Consider the following 10,555-nt stretch of genomic DNA (forward strand, 5'->3'; position numbering starts at 1 on the left):
TGTTTAAGATTACATCATTGTGTCTTGTGCTTCCAACAGTTTTGCATTATTATAAATGGCACACAGAGCTGAAACATATACAAATAGATGCAAAATATCTTTAGAACACAAATGCAAAATATCTTTAGACCATAGAGGTGCAAAAGGCAGCCCAGTGACTCCTGGTGGAGGTGACAGAGCAGTCTGAGAGCATCCTTAGGTCAGTGTCTCAGGGACAGTGGCCGTATCTCTGAGGCTGCCCCTTGGCTACTGGGGGAGTAAGAGGGGAAATGGGAACTATTTTACTTTTGAGGACATACAAAGAGTAATGTCCTTGCCCTTGTGTCATTTCCCCAGACTTCTGCTGGGGTTCAAACTCCTTTTAAAGAGGAAAACGAAGCTGGTGGAGTGGAACTCGTGCAGTTTAGCGATAACAATAAGATGCAGAGTGTCTAAAGTAAAAATAGCAGCTCCTACATCTCCTTCTCCACCTGAACAGTTTCTTGTGTTTAGTTACCAAATCAATCAATATGCAGTGCCTGGAGAGTCTGCATCTCCTGAATGATCATAGAATTTGTCTTAATAAGCAGGGAGGGGCTGCAGAAGCTGAGCTCTGGGCAGCCCACTGTGCCCCTGGCTCCGGCTGTGAACCCTTGTCTGGTGCCTGGGACCATGAAACGAGTTATCACCAAAGCTAAGGATGCTACAGCAGTAACACTGCAAATAATGATGAATAACTATGTCAGTTTACCAAAAGTAATTCATTTTATTACCTGAAAACTCTTAACTGAAAACTTTTAAATTCCTGATAAATGGGTAAAATTAATAGGAAATAAGATTACTTGATAAATACAACTGGCAGAGGCTGTTTGCTTCTGTCCCTCTGTTTCAAATAGAGTTGTTCTCAGGCAACAGAAGTTAAGACAGACTCTGAACTGATTTTCCATATTGAATGAGGTACCCCTTTTCATTGCTGTTGCAGAAGGTAAGGAAAAGCATCATGTAATCATTTGGAGTTCAAGGAGGGCTTGTGTAGAGGAGTAGAAGATGTGCTGTAAACACATGATTCATTCATTTCAAGGTAAAACTAATTTAAATTAGTAAATCAAACATAAAACATATATTTTTAAATCAACACCATGTTCTGTTGGTCATAACTGTAACTAAGTACAGTGAACTATATGTACGTGAGCTGTAGTAGCAGACTGTTGGCTTTGCCAAACAGAATGCCTGTGGGGTAAAAATGAAATATACTTCACCAATTTTTTTTTGAGAACTCTGTGATTTCAATGAATTTGTATATATGAAAATGCATCTTGAGTACCACGTGTCAGGGAGACCAAACTAAAAGATACCAATTAGCTCTATTAAGAGCTGTATTAGAGATACAGTTAAGGCTCTGTCCCATTCTCGTAGCAAAGCACTGTTTGTCTCAGTCTTCGATTTTGTGGAATGAACTTCATGTGGAGCTGACTGAGCTATAACTCTCATGCTCTCAGGTGGGAGCCTGTGTGGTCGTACCCCAGGAGGTAAATCTGTATTGGAGGAACTGGCCAAAGCTGGAAAAAATTAATTTGAGCATTTAGAGAGGATTCAGAAAATCAGCTGTAGCCCAGCACTTGGGAAGTCATGTGTGTAGTGGCAGAGCTGGTGAACCACTGCACCTTAATTAAAGCAAAGAAACATGGTAGCCATGATCCTACAGACTGAAAAACAGCTCTCTGGTTCTAGTCCATGATGGACATTACAGTAAATGGCAAGTTTAGAAAATGTTAATTCAACAACCAAAACTCTTTCAATAATATGAATGTATTTTAGATAACCCTTGTTTTGAATCAGTCATTTTACAAACAAGCCAAATGTATTTAAATTAAAAAAATGTGTTGAACTAGTATGCAAATATTAATTGTCTTTTCCCTATACTATTTCCCTTTAAGAAATGAGGACAACAGAATTATAATCTCCTTATGGAAAATAGGCTACTTTACTTGACACATGCATTAGTAAGCAAAACAAAGATCTATCAAAAGAAGTGATTTGGTTTTAAAAACATAGCAATACTGATCCAATTAAAAGGCAAGGACTTCATTCTTCAGCAAATTTTTGGCATCTAGGTAGAGCCTAATTGCACAAGTACGGACTTGGAAAGTATCTCTGCAGATGGAAGGCAGCAATTTTTAGAGCAACATTGTGCACGACAGGCTATCACACACACATTCACAAATCGTTTGGATGGAGTTTTGGGAAGTCAATTTGTAAAGACCTTTAATTTTGACCTTATTACTGGAATTACAATAACAGTTACTTTAATTATTTTCTCAGAAATGTTGTAGTAAGTGCTTCTGAGTAAAATGCTGGCTTTGCATCTCTGATGCCATGTTGGTCACAGCTGCTCCTGCTCAAAGGGGAATGGGTTTTCGGTACTTAGGGGATTAATAAGGGAAGACAAACCATCCTAGTTAATTAGCCCTGACATGTAAACTTCCTGAGAGCATGCTGATGATAGTATGAAAGTCATTAGAGGGTGCAGAGATGCAATACAAAGCAAAAGTTGTGGGATCAGCCAGTATTGATTGCAATATGGTCTCTACTGCTTTTTCAGTAAGGAGAGAGAACAATATGGAGGGGCTCAACAGCACTGCAAAAGTTGATGGGATCTTTTTGGGCCATTTAACAGAACAAAATGCTTTTCAGTTGATAAAGTTATTATGACTACAGGTAGAACAAAGTGTTTTCAATGAGCTTAAATATTAGCTGGATGTTAGTTCACAAGAATATTTACTTAGCATTTAATGCACATAAGTTCCAAACCTAAGTTACAGCGGTGCTGTCATGCCTATGTGTTTGCTAAATACCTCTAGAAGCCTTGAGAGCTTTTTTTTGCCCAGAGAACTCTTTAAGACCCCTAAGTCAGAGATGAAGTAGATATTAGTACCCCTTTGCACAGGGATGAGTGCAAGCATTACCAAAACATCCACTATTACACCTACTGTAGCTGAATACTGTTCAGTCACACCAATTTACCGTGCTTGAATTACTCCTTAGCTTTCTCCTGGGGGATTAATATCTATTACAGCCACATCCTGATTTCCTGTGCAAAGTGCTTTTGGGATAACAACTCCCTGTCATCCTTCATAGCAAAGAACAGATCAAAGGCAGTGCCTCTTGACATGCATCCACTTGTGTGCTATTCCGTCAACACTGTTGTGTTCGCTGTCACTCAGCGCTCCATCCTGTTCCAGAAAACTAAGGAACTTAATAATAGTATAGACATTGTCTGCCAAAATACTGTGTCTAAGCTTTTAAATGCCTGTTCTTCTGCAGGTTTTTTCAAAATAATTTCCCTGATCACACCACTCTCAGGAGTTTTACTTTGTAAATTTTTTTATCTTTCAGAGTACTTGGGCTTCTCTCCAAATCTTTATGAAAAGCTTTCTCTAAAAACTTTTTGGCGACTAAAAGATTCCAGGGTTTCATGACTCATGTGTGCAAGTGCTTTGTTAGGCTTTCAGGGACACTTTATGAGGACTACAACTTAGAAAACCAAACAGCCATCTATGTTTTTCTCTGCATTTCCTCATTGTTCAATTTTTCAAGAGCTGCCATAGGTCCACAAAGGGACAAGAGAGGAAGGAATCCTTTTCAAAAGGCTGCAAATTTCATCTTCCAGTCAAGTCCACAACCTGGTTCATGAGGCTCCTTCTCCATGCAGGTGTGCTCAGGAAAGCTGGCAGTGGCACTGTTCTTTGGCTGGGTTGCTGGCTTAAGTCTTAGAAAGGGCAGGTAGCATACCTGCTGCTGGCTAAACTGGACTTGTCCTGACCTCTAAGGGCTTTGGGATGAGTGTGGGGCATGAGGCATGCAGTCACTTTCAGGGGAGAGAGGAAGAAACGTGCCCAGAGGCAGGACTTCAGAGGCATCTTTTTAAATATTAGTAAATGTTAAGATCACAGCGTTACTGCTTTGTGGACGTTTCCCCATCACACCTCCACCATTTCCCTTTCCTGGGGCACATCACTGGCCTGTGCCAAAGCACAGTCAGGACTGAGCTCTGAGGTGGACTGGGGCAACAGGTTTGTATCTCAGCAGTGGGATTGTACTAAAATCAGTGGCAACTGGGAAATCCAGGTGGAGATGGCTGGTTCATTTGGCCGGGTATGAGAAAAGAGGAGTGAGAGTCAGCAGCATAAAATCAGCATACAGGTGTGTAAGAGGCAATCTCTGCTTTCTTGGAGCTGAGTGAGATTGGGGTTGGGAAAATCCACTGAAATGCATTTCTGGGATGTGCTTAAGCTGCTGCAGTGGTGCGTGTGGTTGTCACCTGCCATCTGAGGAGAGGTAAGTGGTCTTGAGTGGAGGGCAAAGAGTCTGCAGGCTCCCTGCACCTTATACCTCCACAGGGGTTTGTTCTTCTGAGAATTAAGGCAGGTTTAGCCTTATGTTCCAGCTGGTATTTCATCTCTGTAAGCATATGGAGGAATGACACAATTTTGTCCAAAATACAAAGGTGTTTGTGGTGAGGATGCAAAACTGGAATTGCTCTTCTGGAAATCCCATAGAGAAATGAAGCTCATACAAGCATTGTGGGGATTACTTGTCTCCCTGTGTCTTTCCTTCTGCCTTCCTTATTTCCTTCTTTGAACACATCTGGCAGTACAGACAGTTATCAAAGGAAACTTTATTATGTTCATTTGTAGCTTTTATGTGCTCACCACTAAACTATACAATTAGCAACAGGAAAAAAAAGACTTGTACTGCCATAAATTATCATTATATTTGGAGGACTAAGTGCCTAACAGATTACTGCTTCTTTGACTTAGAGTGTATTGAATAGAAAATGGTTTTTTATGTGCACAGGGTATGCTGTAAAACATCCTACAGAATGTGAAAGTTTAAATACAAATCCTTACTTAAATGTCAAAGGAGAAATCATAGCACTTATATAGAAAACAGAAGTAGAGTTTGTTAAAAAGTTGTGGGTTTATTTTGGGAGAAAAAAGACTCCTCTCCTGGTATGTCTTGGACATCCTTTAATTGCTTAAACCTACCACTATGAGCTGTAGTACTATTTGAAGAGGGTGGGACAAGTAAAAGGCCAAGAAAATACACTTCTAATGTGTGATTCCTGGAGAAACTGGGATTCTTAACACTGCAGCAAATGTTTGCTCCCTCTGCTGCCTTTTCCTAGAAAAGGCGATCTGAAATTTTGCAGGTGAAGAAACAACAGACAAATAAAAGCCCCTAAAATAACCTGTGATTACAAATCAACAACAAAATGAGTGGGGTTTGTTTTCATGTTTTGTTTTAGTGGGCTGGGAACTATGATTTTTGTTGTAGAACAATCAATGCTTTGGGTTCAGCATATTTAGTTTGTATCCTAAATGACACATGAACACACAGGTAGTATCTCTCTGTGGGTTATTACCACAGAATTTTTTGTGACATTCATTTAAATCAGGCAGCTGGAGCTAATCCAACTTCGTTGGAGTGGAGTTTGTCCCCAAGTTGTTTTCATTGCATTCAGCTCAAACCAGCTTCTTTTTACATTGACTATCTTAATGGATGGAGCCTGCTTTTAAATTGTATCTCCATTCATCACAAACCTCTCAGAAATCTAATTGCTTTCTGGAGATGCCTTAAAAATGGAAGGAGCAAAGAGAGCTGGATTGCTACCTTTTCTCTGCTGCAGCTACCTCACCAGGGTCAGGGAAGGTGAAGTTGGGAGGCTGTATTGTGGCCAAGCCTGTCCCTGAACTGCCTCTGGAGTGCACTCAGCCAGCACAAGGGCTTCTCCCAGCACAGCCCGATGGCACCAATGCAGATGAGCTCTGGCTGACTGTCAGTCAGGGTAACAGAAATGAGCTCTGCCCTAGAGCACCTTGCAATTTGTGCTGTTTTGCTTATCAGAGGAGAAATCTTAAAAATTGCTCATTTTGGAAGACAAGAATGCAGACAAACAGCAGCCTCTGCTGGGGAGAAACTTCCTGTGCTTTTTGCAAGTGCTGTCAGTATCAGTGGGGAAGCCAAAAGGAAAAAAAAACCCAAAACCCACTTAATTGAAAAGACGTGGATTTGGCAGAGGCTGTGGCAGTGTGTATGCAAGCTTCAGGCTTGGGGATGAGCCAGATGAGTTTAGAGTATGTCTTTTGGTGCCAAAGTAAGCAATGGAGGCAACACTGCTCTAGGCTGGGGTGCTTAAGTTGTGATCACAGACCTTTGGGGGAAACTACTAAGGTGAATAGAATTGTGCTGATAGGTGGCAGATCTGTGAGCTGCCCCTGCACAGCTTTCCCAGACAAATGTTCCTATTCTGATTCTTGTCTTCCTCTTGGAGTTGCTTTCTCTTCCTCTCTGAGATAGGTGCAGTAGAGCCTACTGAGGAAAGACAGGGAGAAAAAATCAATTGTGCACTAGCACAACCATGTCATGGAAAGAATGATCACTCTGCTGTTTGTGTCTTGAGGCAGCTCATCTGAGTTCTGCTCTTGTCCAGCACCATATTTATCATGCTATACAGTGCATTTATAAGCAGTAAAAAATGCTGACTGCTAAAATTAATGGAAATCCCCAATAGAGTAAATCTGAATGAAAGGGGGATGCTGTATATAAATATTATGGGAAATATTTTAATGGCTCCTGCAGTGAGGAAAAAATGATTCTTCTTTTTCAAAGGCAGAATTTCCACAGTCATCTGGCACTTCCAAGCACTTCAGTTTGAAAAATCAAAGCCTCTTACATGCTTTCTTACCCTCCTCTTGTTCTGCTTACCAGCTCTGTTGACTGAATGATATGTACATCAGCTGTAATGCACTCATATCCAAGCCAAGCTTTGGGATTTGCTGTGAAAAGAAAATGATAACATCTACTGAGCTGTTATTAGAGAAAATTCTGGCATCTGCAGTATGGTTCTTGCAGAGTGAGTGCTACCTTCATGGCCAGGTAAATGGGATATTTCTCATCAAAACCTGCCTCATTAGGATTTTGTACACTGTGAATTACAGCAGGGAGGCAGCAGATTCTTTTTTGCAGTTGCTGCTGTGGCAGTCCTAAGGCATTCAATATTCCAGTTAGCCCTTCTCTTCCCTGACAGCTCCTACCCCTTCAGAATGGGACAGGGAAAGATAAAACCCCTTCTGCTGGTCTTGTCTGGCCCAACCCAGGGCTCCCCTCTTGTGAGGTCAGAGAGGTGGGTGTTCAGCGCTCCCCTACGCCTGACCTGTTTAAAAGTGTTGTTAAAGGAAACTAGGTTTAGTGTTTTGGGGTCTTTTCCCTCTCCTTTGGACTTGGAGAACAACTGTTTGTTAATCCCTCTGAGCTAGCCTTCTCTGTAAAAGGCAACTGCTAAAAGAGAGGCATTTTCTTCTTTCAGCCCACCCCCACAGCTGCGGTTTTTTGCATTTATTGCTTGTACCAGAAGCTGTCACCTTATGGTGTGTGGTACCTTCAAGTAGAGAAGCAGCTCCAGCTGGATCCTTGGCACTGATGCCAGAACAGAGCAAATTCCCCCAGTTTTTGTTTTATGTTGTTTTGATGTCTATCTTTGCAAACAAACAAATAGTCACAGGGCAATTGCACTTTTTCTCTAAGGCCTGGGAGGTCTTACCTGTACATTTCATATTAGAGCTAGTACTTGACATGTACAGAGCTGTCTAACAGCTCCTCTACCAGCAGCAGCAAAATTACACACTGAATTAAAAATAAAGATACAAACAAGGCAGCTGAGCAGATCTGAAACTTCACAAGGCAAGTACCTTGCTATGTAATTTGGAGAAATAAAGCAGTGCACAAGAAAGAGACTCGGGGTATATTAACAGTTTTCCTGAGAACCTGAGCAAAGCAAGTGATGACCAGAGAATGAAGTGCAGGAACAGGGATTTCCAGACCTGTGGTCTCCTCACCATGTCACTGCAGGTGTGGTTCACAAAACCCACTTTTTCAGAAGGGACTGGCACGTTCTGGAAGCTGCTGAAGCTGCACTTAAAAAACATTTCAATCCTTTTCAGGGAAGCAGGGGCTTGTCCTCCCTGCTGACCTGTGACCTGGCTCTCAAGGCCTTGCTGAGAGCCAGTGAATAGCAGACAGGGATGAGATGGAGTAATTACAGTGGGTGAATGGGGAAAATAAAGATGGACCCCTTTCTTCTTTTATCTCAAACAGAGGAGCTAATTTAGGGAACCTTTCCAACAAAGGCTCACAGTGACCCAAATCCTTCCCCCTTTGACTCAGTGGGGACAAAGCCAGGCTCAGAAGCAATGGGTTAGATGGACACTTAAGAGGCACCGGGTGATGAGTGTGGCTGGACCCTGGCACGGGCCTGGGAAGCTCAGCTGGGGGCTCGGGGTGACCCCAGGAGCCCCTGTGGCTCCTGGGACCTGCCAGAGTCTCTCTGCAGCGAGAGGAAACCAATTGAAAGAGACTCTTGACCTTCTTTATTCTTCTACCAGCCCTTTCTTCTTGTATCCTGTCACTTCACTGAGGCTTTGTGCTGGTAGTGTTCCAGGAAATGGATGATTTTGTTTTGATTTTGAGTGAGTATTGCATGTCCCTGTGTGACTCATGAGGGTGACAAGGTTTTTCTGGTAACCGCTTGTAGCTCTTAGCTGCAAGCTAATAAATACCTTGTGCTACTAAGGGGCTCAAGATCTGCACGGATTGGTGCAGTTCCTTCCATAACCTTCCCTGCTCCTGTGATGTCTGTGTCTTGCTGCAGTGCTTCAAATCCATGTAAAAAGAGGCACGTGGGCTGTTTTCACTGAAAAAAATCACCTGAAAATCCGTCCTAATCCCTGCTGTGGAAAACACTGTCAGTGCTGTTGATTTGAAAAACTTCTTGTTTGTAGAGAAAAATACCTGTTTTAAGCCTCAGAAATAGATCAGCTATTGTCATTCCCAGCCCCAAAAACTACCAGTTGCCAGAGTGCTCAGAAAATGTTCATCTTGCAGAAAAATTGTGAAGAACCCTAGGCCTACCTTTGCCACTTTGTCAAGCTGAAGGGCAGGCAATCATGAGCAGACAAAAGAAGGGAGGTTTTACACCACTACCTGTAGAGATGATGCTGTCTGGTCAAACAGCTGGAACTTCAGCCCCTCCCTTGCAGTTTCTGGGAAGCTATGTGAGGTTTCTAGGAACAAGATTTTACCTTCCTATTTGTGGTTCATGGCCTTCATCCTGCAGGACTGTGGTGACTCAGCAGAGCACAGCACCCAGAGGATGCTCTGCAGAGGTGGCTGTTTCTCACCAGTACTGGCTCAAGGTGAAACACTCTCAGCCTCTCTTGCTTTGGGCAGAGTGGTGTGCTGACCCAGCTAGACACCAGATGCCCACCAAAGCTGCTCTGTTAACCCTTCTTCAGCTGGACTGGGCAGGGAAAATGTAATAAAAGATTCATTTGAGAATAAGGACAGGGAGAGACCAATCTCCAGTCACCGTCATGGGGAAAACAGACTTGACTTGGGGAAATTAGCATAATTTATTACCAATCAAATCAGAGTAGGGTAATGAGAAACAAAATCTAAAAACAACTTCCCCACTTCTTCTCCCCCAGCCCTTCTTTCTGGGCTTAGTTTTATTCCCAAAACCTCTCTCTTTCCTGCCAGCAGTGCAGGGGAATGGACATTGTGGATTGTGGTAGGCTCATCACAGGTAGGTTGTCTCTGCTTCTCCTTTCTCCTCAGGGAGAGGAGGACTCACACTCTTCCCCTGCTCCAGAGTGGTGTCCCTCTCAGGGACAACATTCCTTCATAAACTTCTCCAGTGAAGTGAGTCCTTCCCTGGGCTGCAGTTGTTCATGAACTGCTCCAGTGTGGGTCCCTTCCATGGGGTGCAGACCTTCAGGAACAGAGTGGCCCAGTGTGGGTCCATCATGGGGCCACAGGTCCTGCCAGAAGCCCGGTCCAGTGTGGGATTCTCATGGGGTCACAGCATCCTCTGGGCATCCACCTGCTGCCCCATGGACCTCCACAGGCTGGAGGGGCACAGCTGCCCCTGCCCCCACACCCCCAAACCTTGCCAGCAAACCCAAGATGGGCAGGGGAACAAGGCTGTAGCTTTTAGTATTCAGGTCAGTTCAGGGCCATCACTTCTTCATGAGTCATCAGGAGAAACAACCCCAACCCCTGATCTGAAAATGGAGCATTACTGAAACAGATGGAAGGGCACCTGAGCCTATTGCTGCTCTTTGAAGCCCCCTGATTCACTGTCCCCAAACTCCAGGAGCTACCACTAATCCTATTTTTTCCAGATTCTTTGGTCAGAGTGGCTAGCAAACCTTGCCCTCTTTTTTCCCTCTCTTTTCTTTCTTTTTTTTTTAATCACCTGGTGCTGAAACCATATGTCTGTTCCTGCAGTTCTTTTGCTTTAATTCCCCTTGGCTTTTGCTGACAGACAAACAGATCTTAGGGCTCAGGGACTGCTGGTGTGGTGCTTGTGCCTGTCCCCTTCACCCTCCCACACCGCAGCAGCCGAGCAGAGGGTCTCTGTGGGGGCAGCCTCTGCTCCTCTCTGCACAGCTTTGTGCAAGACAGCTGCTTTTCAGAAACTCTCAGGCTTTAAAATCCAGAGAAGTTACGGTTCAGC

The sequence above is a fragment of the Geospiza fortis genome, unplaced genomic scaffold (genome assembly GCF_000277835.1).
Source record: "Geospiza fortis unplaced genomic scaffold, GeoFor_1.0 scaffold486, whole genome shotgun sequence".
Lineage (NCBI taxonomy): Eukaryota > Metazoa > Chordata > Aves > Passeriformes > Thraupidae > Geospiza > Geospiza fortis.